An 18,035-nucleotide genomic window follows, 5' to 3' on the forward strand; every position below is an offset into this window, starting at 1 on the left:
TGTGAAACGGAAGCCGGGAATCTCAAGGGGGGGGGGATCAGTTCTGCCAAGAGTAGCGACACCCATCTTGACCCCGGAGAAGAAAACAACGGCTACCTCGGAGCTCAGCACTAACGTTTTTATTTTTTTAGTTGTATATTTGAGACATTGTGAACTCTTTTGAAATATGGCGTCTTCCGCATCACGAGACAAGAGAATTCTTGGTGCTATCTTGTTCGTATTGACAATTGTGGTGATAGCAGTGATAGCCTGGGTAGTCGAACTTGTGGTGCCTGTACGAGAACATTTGCTGCCGACTACCTCGGCTCCATCTGAACATTTTCATTTCACCTTACCCTATCATGAAAAACGGCACCGACAGACTTACTTGAACAATAGCTTCATTCAAATCTTGCATCATACTCACAATATGACGAACACTTCTAACTGTTGGGTGTGTGGGATGTTGCCTGGGCATCAGAAGAAAGGGGGCACACCGCTCATCCCACTCCCGTTTTCCCATAACGGTTCCTGCAATGCTTGGTATACTCTTCTATTCACTTTGCGATGGCCAACAAAAGGGGGGGTGCTGTTCCGTTTAAATAAAATATGCTATCATGACCGGGATGGTTATCCACAGGCTGAAGGTACTCGGTTTGAATGGGAGGAGTACCGCCCGATAATGTATCTGCACCACGGGTTTACAGTAACCAAAGGAACATTAATATGTCCAGTTCTCATGTTATAAATGTCATTGATACTAAGGCGGATCTGTGTATACGAAATAAAGGTACTATCCTGGTTGGAAAAAGTGAATGTAACACCACACTTGCATTTGACAGTCCGAATGGCATATCATTTGTGGCATCTCGAAATACATACTTCATTTGTGGTAATAAAGGCTATCATCAGCTCCCGTTAGGATGGCTAGGTACATGTTATATCTCTTTTGTATTGCCCCCTGTATTCATTGCCCCACCAATGTACCATAATGATTATATACTGTACCATGATTTTGTGTTAAATAGAGTTAGACGTGCTGTAGTCCTGGATGATATTGATCAGACCGATACTGCCCTACAACAATATGTAGATTTTAATCTGGGTTTGTTTTCCTTTGTGGGGGCTACTCTCAACAGTCGGAAAATACGACGACTGACCCGTGTTGTTGAGGCTGTAGCTAATGATACCGCTTTTGCATTGGGAAATATCACAGAAGAGCTTCAAATATCTAGGATTGTCACGCTCCAGAACCGGATGGTTCTAGATGTTGTTCTAGCTGATCGGGGGGGGGGGCATGTAGAATTATCGGAAGTAGTTGCTGTGTTTACGTGCCTGACAATTCACCATCTGTATATGATGCTATATCGAAACTGCACAAAATCGCTGCTGAAATACACCCGGACAATGGTACATGGACCTTTTCGGGGTGGTTCTGGTCTATGCTTAATACGTGGGGCTGGAAGCTACTGACAATCTTATGTATCATAGTTGGGATCTTATTCTTCTTGTGTTTATGTATGCAATGCGGCCCTGCGTTATGTTCCATGTGTTTATCAGCTTGTATTCCATCTAGACGAGCTCTTGCCCAAAATGAATTAATGCTTCATAAAGAAGTGACTCAAATTATGTCAATTGATATAGAAGATGAGTATCCTGATTATGTCCACTATGAGGTAGCTTCAGCTAAACGCTAAAAGGGTAGTCTGTCGTAATTTGACAATGGCCGGGTTAGCGCTTAGCTTTACTACACGTTATTTCCCTTAACTTGGCCTTATTTGAAAACGCCATTTTGTATGTTACGGCGGCCATTTTAGGGAATGAGCAGCCTCGTGGTCAGCATGCCTTTTAGTCCTTTGTCCGTGCCACTGCCGAAGGGTGCTGTAGGAATGTACCACCACCCCATGGGGTCTTAATAAACTTGTCTTTTTTTACTTTTCAGTTTCCGTGCCAACAGTTCTTTTGGTGTCAGTGGGTATTTCTGCGGAGCATGTAGGCCTTGGGAACCCAATACCACACCACTGCTTAGGGGAGAACAGATTTTGCGGACCGAATGATAATATTTCTGTTTTCCCAGAGTTGCACTTCAAATGGTTGATCTTCATCCATTCAAATGTCGCAGTCAAGCAAGTTTTAAGGTTTTCTTCTGCTTGTGGTGACTCCCTGTCGAGTACCAGGATGAGCTGCGTATCGTCAGCGTAGGATATGGTGCTGATCTGATACGAGGAAATAAGCTCGATCAGGGGTACCATGTAAAGATTGAAAAGTACAGGGCTCAAAGTAGAGCCCTGAGGTACCCCTGTTCTGATCGATTTTTCATCAGAGCTAAAGTCACCTAGCACCGTGATTTGTCGTCTTAGGCTCAGGAAGTTTTTAAACCAGTCTAGCACTACTCCTCCTATCCCTGAGCTCAGAAGACGGTCAATCAGGATGGTGTGGGAGACCGTATCGAAGGCCGCCGATAGATCGAGTAATATCAAGACGGCCTTCTTCCCTTGATCCATGGCGGAGCGCAGGGATTCAGCAGAGAACAGGAGTGCAGATTCGGTCAAATGTTTGGACCTAAAGCCCGACTGATTAGAATGCAAGATGTTATTATCTTCCAAGAATGTGGCAAGTTGACTATTGACGAATGACTCGGTCAATTTAGACAACAAAGGCAACAGTGAAATGGGCCTCAAGTTAGAAAGAGTTGTAGGGTCAGGTAAAGGTTTCTTCTGAAGGGGTTTAACCGCGGCTAAGTTCCATTCGGGTGGAATCTCTGCCGTCGCCAATGATGAATTGATGATCCCATTGACTATGGGATTAACCTCATTGACCAGGGCTCTTAAGAACATGGGTGGACAAGGATCGAATGGTGATCCTGACTTGCTAGATAGAATGGCCCGACGTGATTCCTCCAGGGAAATAGGAGTAAAAAACTTTAGATGGGGCTTATTAGGGTCGCTCTTTCCATTTGCTTCTATCATTTTATTGTCAATGGAGGTCAAGGTTGGACGTGTAAAGTCCTCAACAATAGCTTGAATTTTATTGTCAAAATAATCAGCTATAGAATTGCAGAGTGGTAGCTAGGGCGGGATGTCGTGTGCAAGTGCCCTAGGATTAGTGAAGCTATTTACAATCTTGAATATTTCTTTTTGATCATTTCCCAGAGAGGCAATGGCCTCTGAGAAGTGGACTTTTTTTGCTAGTTTAATTGAGGCGTGGTACTGCCTACGTGCTACTTTATAGATCCTAAGGTCTTCTTCCGCATACCTTCTACGCCATCTGCGCTCTAATGATATCACTTTACCTAATTCAATCTTCAGGGTGGTTGAGAACCAGGGGGCGCTCCTTTTTTTTTTTATTGCTACCTGAAATTTTTACCTTCAACGAGTCTGGTTGGTTACTTAAAGCTGTGATCCAGTCACAAAAATATTAATTGTCTATTGTAGTATGGCCGGATAGTGTAGGTTTGGTCTCTATTACATTCATTAGAAGATCTGGTTGAGCAAGGACTTTTTTCCAGTCAGGTTTATTACCTCCTGTAGATCCTATTTTTGTGTCTCCTTGAGTGTTATGATTTAAATTAAAAGTCATCTCAAAAGGAATGAGTTTGTGATCTGACCACGTTTGGACTAATGAGGATGTACTAGTCAGCAAGTTAAAATTTGAACAGATACAGTCCAATATGTGGCCTGCACTATGCGTAGGTTCATTGGTCAGCAGGGTTAATCCAAGGACATTAATTATTTCCATGAAGTCCATTACTCCTGGGTCTTTTGGGGAATCTAAATGGAGATTGAGATCCCCTAGTAGTGTGAAATGGGCAGATCTGAGCGTAAGATCGCTCAGTACGTCCCCAATGCTCTCTAAAAAGTCTTGGGGTTGTCCCGGGGGGCGATATACAAAGGCTCCAGAAAACGTCATGGAATCATGGATGTTTAAACAAAAGGCCACGGCCTCTGCCCCCTTGATGTCTGGTAGTTCATAGGTGGTACAGGTTATGGTGTCACGATGAATAATAGCCAAACCCCTCCCCTTTGTTCTTGTCTATCTAGACGTTGGGTTTGGAATCCTTGTGGGAGGGCTACAACTATGTCTGGGTTGCACCAAGATTTTAGCCACGTTTCAGTTATGAAGAGCCAATCTAGATTCCTGTCTGTAATCAAATCGTAGATGTGTTGTGCATTTTTACACATTGATCTGGCATTAATAAGTCCCCCTCGTAGAGTGATAGGTTGTGGCTTCTTATTATGTACTGGCTCTGGCCAGAAGGTTATCTTGCAGTGTTGGCAGGGGATTGGGCCGTACCATGTGTCGGGTTTAAGGGTGTCATGACAATGCGGGGAGGGATTGTTCAATGATAGGAGATATGCTCTAGACATACCAGGACCTGTGTTATGTGAAGCATTCCTCGTGGTCCTTGGCGCTTCCTTAGCGCTGACGGGTGCAGACGGGCAGGACTCTGGCATGAATCCGGCGCGGAGAGTGAACGTCCCCTTTTATAGCAAACTAGAGCGCGTCAGAGCGCTTACCACCCCTAAGATGGCTGCTGCGTTTCACCGTCTACTCGGGACCGATCTCTCAGCGTCTATGCTCAACTGAGAGTGGCCCGAGTAGCGGAGGAGGGAGGAGGGAAGTTTCGTAAGTGAATGGATAGGAAGGGTGCGCACGCTTTCACACTGCATTTACAGTGGGAAAAGGCACAAAGCCCTAATACCACTACAAGGGAATCAGCAAAACCTCGGAGGTGGCCTATGGGAAGAGCCAACCCCCCTTGGTAGGGAAAACCCACATCGGGGTTCTTCACTACCCTGTTAGAGAGCATACATTTGTACCTACCCATTCGCCCACCCACCACATTTGTACCCTTCAGGTTTCCCCCTAGGGGTGCTCTGGTGGAAGCGAAAGGCCCACTCAGGGTTGACTACTGAATGAGAGAGGCCAACCTAAGCATGATACATGTTTTGACAGGCAACCTGGTTGTGTGGCACAATCAGTGCTGCGTCCCATTACTAGACAGTGCAGTACCCTCTCCCTGGGTATGTAGTGTACCTTTTTACAGGGAACTCACTGGTTCAACACTTCATCCAATTAAGTAAGCACCCCTACCTGGAATGTGTGGGAAGGGTGTACGCGCTTTCCCATTGCAGTCCTAATATCACTAAAAGAGAGTCAGTAAAAACGAGGAGGACAAAACGTCAAATGTTTTAGGGAACTCCTCTAAGAAGAGCCATGGCCGATAGTGAATACTTCTCCTTTCCAACCAAGGGGAGGATGGTGCATGTGTAGTCTCCTTTTTTATATTCAACTCCTTAGGTTGACATCTTTCTCGTGGTGAAATTTCTACAGAACAAGCAGCTGGGTTTTACGGACTGCACTACCAAAGCTAGTCACAAGATTAACAATCTATATTGTCCACCTCAAATGATCTGCTGTCTCTAGATCCCAAAAATAAGTATTGCAATTTTTAGATGAGAGGCAACATATGAATGACAAGTCACATATACATATTCAATCAGAAGATATTAGTCTTTTGCCGTTATTGGTCTTTTATTTCCAGATGCTTTTGGTATGCAAAGGAATGAGATCAGCTCGCCCAGATCAAGGGCTTCTTCAGGGCAAATACTGATGGTAAGATAAGTAACGTGTTGAAGGTGTCCAGAACGCAAAATCAGCCGTTTCTGATCAGAGTGTAAGACACTCTTGTGATCGAGAGTAAGTCTTAAAGAAAGCAACAGGACCTTAGAGTCGCAGGGTAAGTGACACTGTGTAGGAGCCATGTCCGGAGTGCGTCCTGTTGCCAGCGTATCTGGTCATTCTTGTGGACCCTTTGCCACGATTTCTGCTAATGCATGAATGTAATGTATGTGCATCTCTGAAACTCTATAGTCTGTACAGTTAATTCCAGAGCTGTACATGAAGGGCACAATGCCATGTTTTCTCATTCTTTCTGTGCTTGTTAGGAGACACTTAATTTTAGTTAGATGAAAATAAATGAGCTGTTGTGTGCCTCTGCCACTGTTGATAAGAACAATGCATTATTAAATAAACAGCTTTGAGAACAGCATTTCTATGCTGGGATTATCATGGAACCACTGCAAACTATGACTGAGCATCAACCTTGCTGACTGTGTCCTCCATTCTGCCAAGGAAGCAAATATTAACAACAATTAACCCCTTCGACGCTCATGATGAGCTCAACTCGTCATGAGTTACACCTCTCGTACGCTCATGACGAGCTGAGCTCGTCTTGAACCGCGGGTTTTTTAAAAAGTCAGCGCACAGCGGGAAAATGCGCCGCACTCATGGTGTTAACATGGTTGAATTGCTGATATTGTTTACCATTCTAATAATGCGGATTACAGTAACATGGCTAATCTTCCTAGCATTGCAGCTCATGCTTTTTGTGTAAGAATACGATCATTGCAATAAATGTTTGAAAATGCATCATCCTATCCTATTTAGCTTGGGCATGCCAGAATGGCCAAATGAAAGGGTTAGATCTGTTCCTACAGCTTCCTTGGGAATCAGTGTCATGTTTGAGGTTGCCAATAACATTTGTTACCCTGGTCAGTTTGGGGGTTAGATGCAGTACTGTGAGCTAGCCAAAACCCATGAATACTTATTGATGGTATATGTGGACTGAGTCCCTTTATCGTGAGGTTTGTGTTGGTCTAATAAGCAGTCCTTCTATATTTGTAGGAACCATATAACATTAGAATGCTAAGCCCTTTTTTGTCTATTTGGGGTAGTTTGTGCTTGGGCCACCATAACCTTTTTTTCCACATAAGCTATTCATGCCAAATTGCGCCCTTTTTTTCCAACATCCTGGGGATTCCACAGGTAACCTGGGTTTGTGGATTCCCTTGGAGGGGACTTAGAGAACAGCCAAAATATAGCACAATGTTGTATTTTTGGGGGCAAAATAGAAATAAAATATTCCGCAAAAAAATGTCTATCCCTCTCTTTAAAAATGTCATCCACAAAAGGTTTGCTGTGCTAAAGTGACCATTTGCTTTACTTTCAGGATCATGCAGAGCTGACAAAAAAAAAATCTATTTTTTTACCACAGTTTAGTCATTGTTAAAAGAGGTAGGCAATGTTCACAAATATCAGTACTTTCAAAATACATCTAGTTTGTGACGGAAACTGTGGTGAAGCTCATGGCGATCCCGGAAAACTATATATTTGTGAGAAGTAGACAGTATTCTGAGTTCAGCAAGGAGTCATTGGTATAGATCCTTAAAGTTTTTCCCAAAGAAACTGTTGAAATTAAAAAATATTGAAAATGAGTAGGGTTTGTAGGTTTTCCAGGAACCTGAGGTACCCAGTGCTAATAACTGAACTGCTCCTTACAATTGGTTTCATTCTGTATTGGGTTTGGAGAAATTCATATGGTAGAATATAAAGACTGAAAAATGGGTGTTGATGAAACTGTAAGTATTTCTGACATAGACAGCAGATACGGAGATTAGGAGCAGTGGTTATTTGTACATCTCTAAATTTGTGGGTATCTATACAAGCTTGGGATTTAGAGGGCATTTTTAAAAATGTGTTCTTTCTTACACATTGGCTTAACATTAGAAAGCGCATATGTAGAGCAATACAATAGGTAATAACAAATGTTCTAAAATTCTGTATTCCCACATGTCTTTAGACAAAAATGGTACCTGTAAGGCCCCAAAATGCAACATGAACATATCATATTTTTCTACTGAAAACTGTCCTGTTATTTTAAATGTGGCTGATTTTGGATTTTGGGTTCTAGCTCAGTTTGTAGCTAAGGAAACCTAGCAAATCTGTACATTTGTAAACCCTTCCTATCTAGGTAAATCCTGGCCCGTGTTACTCCCACCAGATTTTCGTACACAGAGGCCCCTATAAACCTCAAAGTTTGAATACAAACTTAAATTTTCCTCACATTTTTGTGTTGAACACGTCTGGAACCTGTTGGGAGCCACAAATGTTCCACCACCCAGCATTCCTTCAAGTATCCCGATAAAAAACATACCTCACTTGTGTGTAGGGCTGGTGCCCTTAACAGGAAGCACCCCAAAATTCAACATGGAGACATCATATATTTCCTCTGAAAACTGACCATTTTTTTTTGCATTGTAGTTAGTTGTGGATTTTGGGTTGTAGCCCAGCATGCATGTAAGGAAATTTAGCAAACACGCGGGACTACAGGGTGTGGTGATTTGTGTGGTTCCTACCAGGTTTTCCTACCCAGAAGACCCTGCAAACCTCAAAGTTTGGAAAAAACAAACCTAATTTTCCTCACATTTATGTGCTGTACAGTTCTGATGTTACAAAAGAAGGGTTAACCCAATGAAGTCACTGGGACCACCTGGGTGCTGAATAGTACCTGAAAAAAGGGGGTCCCAGTGCACAATGTCAAAATCACACAGAAAACACTTATTATATACGATGAAATAAAATTGCTTTAAAGGAATAAGTTATCACATTGTTATTAATCACAATGTGTTTCAAGCTGTATACATTATATGAAATAATACAATAGTATTAGTGCCCCAGGAAAAGGGAGGGTGGGTGGGAGTGTTGAGTGAGAGAGGAGGGGTGTGCAAAGTCGGTCATTTATACATGAAATATAAACAAAGCATGAAGATACATAAGCACCACATCATTTTGGCTTCAGCATAGAGTCAGTGTAAGAAATAAAGCAATCAATGCTCTGTAGCTTGTCAGTCAACCATGCTATGAGCGCAAGTATTAGTAGTAGAAATGCTGGTGGCGCAAGCTGGTTCAGGGTTATATCTGTTAGCGTTTCGACCCCAAAGTAACAGGTTAGGTACAAGTGCGACCTTTAGACGGGGTCTTCATCAGGACAAGGGGGTTGACGCGGGGCAAGTGATTCATGGAAAATGGGCCAGCCGGCTCACAATTGGAGAATGAGAACAGAAGAAAACCTCAACGAGGCTCAAAATAGCGTCATAGATGTTATAATTACTTCATATCGGATGCCAACGAGGTCATCACATTAGTGCACAAGCAGTTCAATGTCAATCGTGCATCAAAGGAAAGAGCCGCCGCTGTGGTCTCTGTGTTCTCAAGAGAGTTAAAAAGACGCTACCACCGGAATCCTCGTGGAAGCCTGTAATTACTGCAGTACAGTTCTGAGTCTGCAGGGAGAAACATAACTACCACCTACCATTTCCCCATGTCTCCTGATAAACATTGTACCACAATTTTGTGGCTGAGCCTAGCGACCACAACAGAAACAGATCAAATAAAGGTCAATGTTTCTTGCTCTGTGAGGACTCCCATTGACTGTAGTTTGATGGGTTCCTGCTGTGGGCACTAGGCCTAGCCACACAAGTGGGGCAGAATTTTTGGGGGGGTTCAAATGGGTGAACGCTGGGTGGATTTCTTCTAATTCTAGAAAAATAAGTCACAGAGATGTGAGGTAAATGTGGCATTTTGGGTTAATTATGAAGTTTGTAGGGCAGTGTGTGTAAGAAAACATTTTGGGATCTCACCTCCATTTACTCCACTGATCTAGTCCGAAGTACAATGTGTCTCCCTTTTTGGCTTGACTCGTTCTTCCAATCTGTGCACTGACCATCTGTCTCTCTTTGAACATTTTTCGGATTACTCTTGAAAGGAAGGAGAGGAACTTGTATCAGTATCCTGATACCTGTCATGGGTTCTTATATTGTCACTATTTCTCGAATTGTTTTTTCTCTCAGTGTTTTAATGTTGTCGCGACCCACCCTGTGCTAGGTTTTGTTTTGTTAATTTTTTTGATTATTATCCGATTCCTTCTTTGAAGAATCGGGGCTTGCCTAGAGTTATCCTTTTCAGCATTTCTATTAAATATTGGTTTGCCAGGTGTGGCTCCCAGGTTATCTCAACAAAGCGAAGCATATGTATCTTTGATAATCTTAGGCAATTCAGGAGTGAATTTCCTCAGGCGTTGGCGTATAGCCATCGCTGCTGCCTACCAACGTGATGGGCGATATCGGGGCAAAATTGCCCATTAGTTTCATCCCCAGGTCTAGGGAAGGTTCTGCCCTGTACTCATTCTTAATTTGTTTAAGTACATCTTGTATAACTGCTATTGAAGGGGTACCATGTGTTCTGGTATAAATGGCAGCGAAGATGGTACCCAAGTGACACAATCCTCTATTGGGGGAGCCATCCCCATTGGCAAGCGAATTGTCAGTATTCTGTGTTTTTCCTGCAGACGCGTATGGGGAAACCTCTTCAAACTGAGCTGTTTTCTGCACTATCCATAATGGGAATCGCTTCTGGCTGGTAGGATAGCCATAGCGGTATTCAGAGTTTGGGGACTGATATCGGTAGTAGCCATATGTGTTTGTGTTGCTTGAGCAGCCCTTGCACGTTGCACTGTCAATGTTCTCAATATGTAATGAATACGATTTTTGTAAATTTTTACCAGATTTTAGTAGAGTGTACGCATTCCTGCTAGTGATAAAGCAGCAATGTCTGGATGTGGTGTATATGATGCTAAGACTGGCCAGGTTTCTCCTTCTCTGCTGAGCGGACTGAAGTCTCACGTGATCAGTGGTATGGTGTAGGGTGTCTTTGAACAAATTAATGTGGTCTTGGTATGTTAATGGACTCTTTAAATTCACGTATGGGAAATACTCATCTGGTTGTCCAGCTTCAATTTATTCATGAAATAACCATGTATGTGCATCTGTGGGTGGGAGTTTATCATAATACCAGAATACCTCTGTTCTGAAAGCTTTGTGTGCCTAAACCACGAAGATAACATCTCCACCCGTTGCTGGTAGGCCATGTTGTAATAATTTCCTGTCTGCAGTTTTTTGAAATATTTAGAGACACTGTTCATCAATGTCCTCTGTTTGGTCATTATCAGAAAAGTAGTATTTTATTTTAATTAATTTTATGGAGATACGGTATGCACAATGCGCGAAGTACTAATCCTCCAAGCTTGACTAACCTACAGCCAATACGTAGGTTATACCTACTCAGCTGAGGCAGATTTGATTCCCTTCCCACTATAGACCGGTCCAGTTTAAATGTGAATAGGGGTCCCTCAGAAAGCACCTCTGAACTATGCAGATTTGACCATTAAATAAAAGTCTAACCGGCGTTGGCGATGCCATGTTGTGTAGTTCTTACTAATCCGTTGGTTCTCTGCATTGTTTGGACAGCATAAGCTAGGGGCTTGGTGTCAAGGCTGATTCTGGACACCCCTACAGTATATGTTGGCCTATAGACTAACCTGCTCACAGTGCAACTGTATGTCCCCTAACCTATCAGGGAATGGATAGCTTCTGGCAACCACTGAACATGACAACCCTGTCCTCTTAAGGATCGTGGAAACAGTACAGAGCCTTTTGCTCAGTCACTTGTGCATACGTATTCTCAGAGGAATATACAGAGAATAGACAGTGGCAGGTTTTCAATAAATGTATTGAACCAATGTAATTCTTGCAAAAAATACATGTGCTGCTATGAGTAATATACATAAGCAGATAAACGTGATTACTAGCTCCAAAAGCATAAATAGTAGATATAGTTCTATCATGGTGATAAAACAATGTATATATGCTGGCATGTAAAACAAACAAACAAAGTGGCCGGACAGCTTGAATTTCAATGATCATTCACCACCTAGTTCTATTAGTCACTAGGTTGGACAAACATATGTCTTGAATCACTTTTTTATTTTATAAAAAGATTTTGAAAAAGTTTTTAGCGTCAAAAGACACAACGAAACATTAAAAGACACACTGTCATTTAGTGAAGAGCATATTGAAAAACTTCTTGCTGACTCAACACTTTTTACAACGGTCACATTGAGCGGCACGGCGAAGCAGCAAAACGTGGCGGACAAACTTCTAAGGTTACAAAAGAAGCACATCAGAACGAAACTTCACGGCCAATTTCTACTTGCTAACCTAAGAGCTGGAACAATCCCGTGGGGCCTGCAGATACAAAAAACGTACCCGTCATCTTCACCGACGATCCAGTCTACAAGAAGGGGTTCAGCTGCATTATCACCAAGTGCAGCAGGGACCTCATGGTTCATACAGTGGAAACAGCCCACAGAATCTGCCAGAAAGAGATTGAAGAAATCGAAGAACAACTGCAGAACATCAAAGACAACCACACGGAATCGGAAGCGAAACTACTCCTCGAAAAGAACGAGAAGGAGATAACAACATTTAAGGATAACACCATAAACTTCAAAACATCTAAATTTGAAAAGGATAACAAAGCCTTCAACTTGGGAACGGTTTATCCGTATCTTAAAGAAGATTTTTATACTCGTTCCGAATCTACTAAACACCTCAACACCTACCAAGGCAGATCCAAAAAAAGATTTGTTACCTTTTCAGAAACCTCCTCTTCGGAGTCATCTGCTGAATCAGATCCAGGGGAAGGGTCATCCAACAGAAACCAACAGAAACGTCCTTTTTTAGGACAAGGTCAACAGCAACAGCGGAGCAAATTCAAACAGCCACAATGGGAAATGTCCACGCGGAAGCGGAACTACAAGTCATAAAAAAGAATTCCTCCATTATTAACATCTCCACCAAAATTTTGACTAAAGCGGAGGAAGAACTGCTTCAACTGGGCCTTTCATTCGTACCTGACACACGTATTGACTTCACCAAGGTGAAACTAGAAATGATTGAATTCTTTAGAAAGATCCGACTGAGATGGTTCTTCAGAGACGCTATGAACCAGCCACAAACGGAGGCTTCTGGCCTCAGAAACAAATCATCCTTTTGTCCTCCCAGCAACAATATGGCGAAAAACATCATCACTTTTGAGCAAAAAGTTCTGTAATCGCTCAACGTGTTGGAAAAGAAGAGACAATTTACACCAGCAAATCTCTCAAAAGATCAAAGACAAGCCATTGCTGCATTAAAAAATCAGCAAGAGGCAGTCATTAGACCGGCGGACAAAGGAGGGGCTGTGGTCCTGTGGTCGAAAGAATTGTATAAAGCCGAAGGAAGAAGCCATGTGTACAATCCAAATTGGTACCGTCGTATCACACAAGATCCCACGGCAGAGATCACTCACGAAATCTCCCGGATGGTGAAAGAAGCGAGAGACAATGGAATCCTAGGTCCGAAGGAAGCAGAATACCTTGTCAAACGATTCCCTCGAACTCCACACCTGTACTTTCTCCCCAAAGTGCACAAAGATCCCAACATACCACCAGGACGCCCGATAGTATCGGGATGTGACTCAGTGTTGGAGCCCATCTCTAAGTTTGTGGATGTGTTTCTGAAGGAATTTGTCACCGAAGTCCCGTCGTTTCTGCGGGACACCATGGATTTTATAAACAAAGTGGAAGGACTTGAATTTGATCCAAGCACACAACTCCTAGCCACAATGGACGTTTCGTCCCTATACACTCAAATCCCTCAGCAAGACGGAGTGGATGTGATTGAAATCTATTTAGACTCCAGACCCCGTCCTCACAGGGTTCCGACCGAGTTGATTGTAAACTTAGCGGCCCTCGCCCTCAAAAAGAACTTCTTTGTGTTCGAAGACGAAATGTTCTTGCAAATCAAGGGATCAGCGATGGGCTGTCCCTTCGCACCGGAGATGACCATACTGTATATGGCCCAGTATGAGGAGAAGTTTGTGTACAATAACAATCCGTACAGAGCCAATATTGGACAGTGGCTGAGGTACATAGATGATGTGTGGTGTATCTGGAATGGTACACCACAATCTCTGGAAGAATTTCATGACTGGCTTAACAACCGAAGTCCAGATATCAAATTCAGCTTGACGTATGACTGCAAAACCATGCCATTCCTGGACGTCGAGATCAAGTCCACGCCGGAAGGCCTCAAGTCAACTCTGTTTCAGAAAAAAACGGATAAAAACAATTCCCTTCATTATAAAAGTTACCATCCTTAAAGTTTAAGAAACAACCTACCCTACGGCCAGTTCCTCAGGGTTAGAAGGAATTGTTCATCAACAGAAGACTTTGTGATACATGGTGAAGCTCTCACTGACAAGCTGAAGGAGAGAGGGTACCCAGCAAAACTGCTCAAGCACTCGTTGAAAAGAGCTAGATGGACTCCTCGAGAACATCTCCTGCAGAAGAGAGACAAACCGAAATTGGAAAGGATGGTGTGCGTTTCCACGTTTGGACCTCATACCAATCCGGTGCAGAAGATCATCCGCAATAATTGGCACCTCGTCGAGGAAATCATTCCTGAGATTGGCAAACCCCTGTTTGCTTTGAAAAAAAAACGGAGTATTGGACAACAGATCTCTTCGACCAGAGGCACTACCAAAAGAGAAACACAGAGTACTCTCTTCAATATGGGACCTGTGAAAGGACATCACAAATGCGGTACGTGTTCGGTATGCAGCCTCACGATGGAAGGCACCCATTTCACGGATGGCAAAAAACATTGGCGGCACGAAGACTTTACGAACTGTAAGACCAAATACGCAGTATATGCCATCACATGTCCCTGCGGTAAAGTCTACATAGGCAAAACAACCCAAGAAGTGCGCCAACGCATTATCCAACACAGATCCAGGATAAACAACAAAGTACTGACAGCACCCCTGGTGTCCCACTTCCTGAAGAAAGCACACTCGGTCAATGACCTTAAATTGACAATTTTAGCAAGGATAAAAAACATCCCTGGAGCTGGCGGAGACCCAGATGTACGACTGGCACAAAAAGAGGCCTACCTCATCTTAAAATTCAACACTGCCATGGACGGACTGAACGATCTCAATGAATTCAGTAACCTCTAAAACTCTGCATGCCCGCTACGTGCCCGTGCTTCTGCCTGTTGCTGCTCATGTGACGTTGTCATACCAAATCTAAAAGTGGTTCAGTTAAAAGATTCTCCTGCTTCTCCATCAAGATTGAACAGGTCCGTATATGCCTCCAGTAATCTTCTTTCTTTACTGCACCTTACATTTTCGCTCTACCTCTGAGAGAAGATATTCAAAAACTACGTTTCCCAAGATACACCGCGAACACGGCGGACTCAAATACAGCTAGACACGCCCCCTCCAGTCACAAGCTGTCATTTCACAACGAGCTGGGTGTCGGATCCAAGCACTTCTAAACGCCACAGAGAAGTAAGATAACGTATTTTTCAATGGAGTTTACACTAAGAAAGCGAAATATTATGCGTTACTAAAACGCCTGTCTTGTGTCTTAACAGCGCACAAGCCCAGGCGGCGGCTGCCGCTTGTACAAGCATCCACGAAGGGATTTATGCCCGCATAAAAAAGGTAGGAACCAATCTTGTTCAAACCTTGCCTAACATCCCCAAAACCCCACGAGGCTTAGTAACAGGTGCCCCCGCTTTTTTCAGCTTTCCTGACCTGCACATCGATTAACTGATGTGTGCCGGCACCCCTCCCAGTGATCGCCACCTTGGCGCATCTTCGAGGTATGTCCTGGATGTTGTAGTTCATTTTTTGATACGCTATAGGCACTCTGGAGGCATGACTTTAATTTGGATCTTTATACTTTTTCAATCGCAGGGAGTGATCTGAACCCCCCGCCAAAAAGGTACCTTTAATTTTTTAAGTTTGTGAGTCCATGTAAGAAGTTTATACCAATCAGCCCTTCTCTGATACAGTTTTTGTAATTATTTCATAGTGACAACGCCCCCCCAGTCCATGTCCTGAGGAGAACCCGTTAAACACAGTTGGGTTCGAAATGCGTCGACGTCTTTACCTGCAAGATACCAATGTTCTAAGGCTCAATAGGAATTTAACTAATACATGTGCAAAGTGTAGAGCAGTCTCTTTGTAATTCCTATTTTGCAGCACTTGGTGATAAATGCACTGTGTATTCTTTGCAGATGATAACAAGTAGGCTAGTATTCCATTCTGTTAGTCCACTTGTTTATTCCATATCCAGGATTGGTGCCTCATAGATTATTTAACTCGAGGCATAGTACAGTTGTCTATGAAAATTATGTTGTTTGAATTTCCTTGGTCTAAGTTTTCATTTTTCGTATTGTTGCTTTCAATTTATTGAATGTATTGTTTGTAAAGTCTGTTAATGTTTCGTTGTGTCTTTTGACGCTAAAAACTTTTTCAAAATCTTTTTATAAAATAAAAAAGTGATTCAAGACACATGTTTGTCCAACCTAGTGACTAATAGAACTAGGTGGTGAATGATCATTGAAATTCAAGCTGTCCGGCCACTTTGTTTGTTTACTTTATGAAGAGTGGTCCAGGCCGGATAGTGACAGGACCCAAGCCTTTCCCTGTTTCGGCATGTAAAACAAGGCAGTGATTGAACGTACTCCTAAGATGTGAACTCTACTCTAAGTGTACCTAGAGTGTGAGTAGGTGTAAAGCCAAGACTTTCCCCATGGGACGATCCAACCCAATTACTTGATGGGATAGAATGAAGGACCCTCTCTTGGTCACGAACTGGACACCCCTCACAAGATGTCAGACTGCTGCATAGTAATTTCTCAGCATGCAAGGACCTCTGTGTCTGCAGAAAGGCCTCCTCTGCTAATCCATCTGGATGCTCATGTTTTACAATAGAAAGCAGCCTTGTGATGTGTGTATAATTAGTGATGCTATGGATATGCAGCTAGCCATGTGACCCGGTGGATGAAGATAGTGATGACATTTTTATCTAGTGTGTCACAAGACCTTGTACATGATGTTCAGGCATTGTGATAATGTTGTGCTTAGCTAGATGTGTAAACAAGTTTAGTTTCAGGGACACTAATCCAAAATTGTTGTGCACACAAATATGTGCAAAAGGTCACAGCTGAAAATGTTATTTTATAAGAAATACCCTGCTTCCCTACATGGGCCTAACATGGGAATATTACACTAGAGAACTATCTTTTGAAACAACTTAAGCATTGAAGGGTGCTAAATGAAATCATCCAACTTCTTATACCATATATAGGTAAGGTAAGGTAAGTTTAATATGCATAGTTAATTAAAACCAGTGCAAAAACGTTTTACAAAATTAATTTGTTCGTTATAATCATTTTAAAATAAGCATACAGTAAAAATTCCTACGTAATTGTCCAAAGCGTTTACCTGATGCCGAGGCAGCGTGTGCCCTTGCTTCCTGATGACCACCTACTTGTTGCCTGTGTCGATGATCACCGATCTTGGAAGTATACCATATATAGGATTTGCAAGCACCATTGTAAGGCACTAACTTTTGGTCTACCTTATCTGCACCTCACATGTGCTTGTTGTAGTCTATAGTGCAATCTAATGTGTGCACTTCTGCTACCTGACCCCAAACAGTACTAGGCACAGTACATTCATCATGAATAGTTGTGAGCATGCGGACATTTCTTCTATCTGAAAAACGAGTACGGTAGTTCATTACAACGCAAGGCACTACTCTGTCCCCTCTGACGTAACTTACACACAAGATCTTTAGAGTAACCTTTGCGGTTAGGGCTGATTGTGCCACATGCCACTGTGACTACTCTGAACAATTCTTTAAAAAGTTGCTCACCTATATAAAAATTGTTCAGATATAAATGGTGGCCTTTGTGGGGGGCGGGGTTTGGGGGGGAACAGGGTGGATTGGGATTTGAAAAATCCCTACCAGTGAACACCCTGAAATTATGGACATATTCAGTGGCACTTTCACAGAACATTTACAGTTTAAAACCATAATGTTCTCACTTCCTGGGTGTATACTGTCTGAAAACCAAATAGCCCTTGAGCAGGACCAGGTACTTGTCTACAGATATATCTTGACATGGAACATAGATCTCTGAGAAACGATCACTAAATGGTCAAGGACAGGCTGAATTTTGAAGAGTCTGTCACAATTAGGGTGATCTTGTGGCAATGCCTATCTCAACTCATGTTTGCTGGAAAATTGCAGTTGCCATCAAGGGACTAGCAGACTAATATAAAGTCAACACTGACCTTCTTGGCAATCCCATTCAAAACTTAAACCCCGGAACTGCTTAATTTTTTTTTTATAATCAACTTTATTAGTTTTATAAAAGACAGAGAAATTCATTGGTTGCAGTTCAATAAGCATTAAAGGGAACATTTCAGGGTTAATTGGTGACAAAAAAAGGAGGGCGTCCGTCAGAGTATAACAC

Source organism: Lissotriton vulgaris, chromosome 7 (genome assembly GCF_964263255.1).
Source record: "Lissotriton vulgaris chromosome 7, aLisVul1.2, whole genome shotgun sequence".
Classification (NCBI taxonomy): Eukaryota; Metazoa; Chordata; class Amphibia; order Caudata; family Salamandridae; genus Lissotriton; species Lissotriton vulgaris.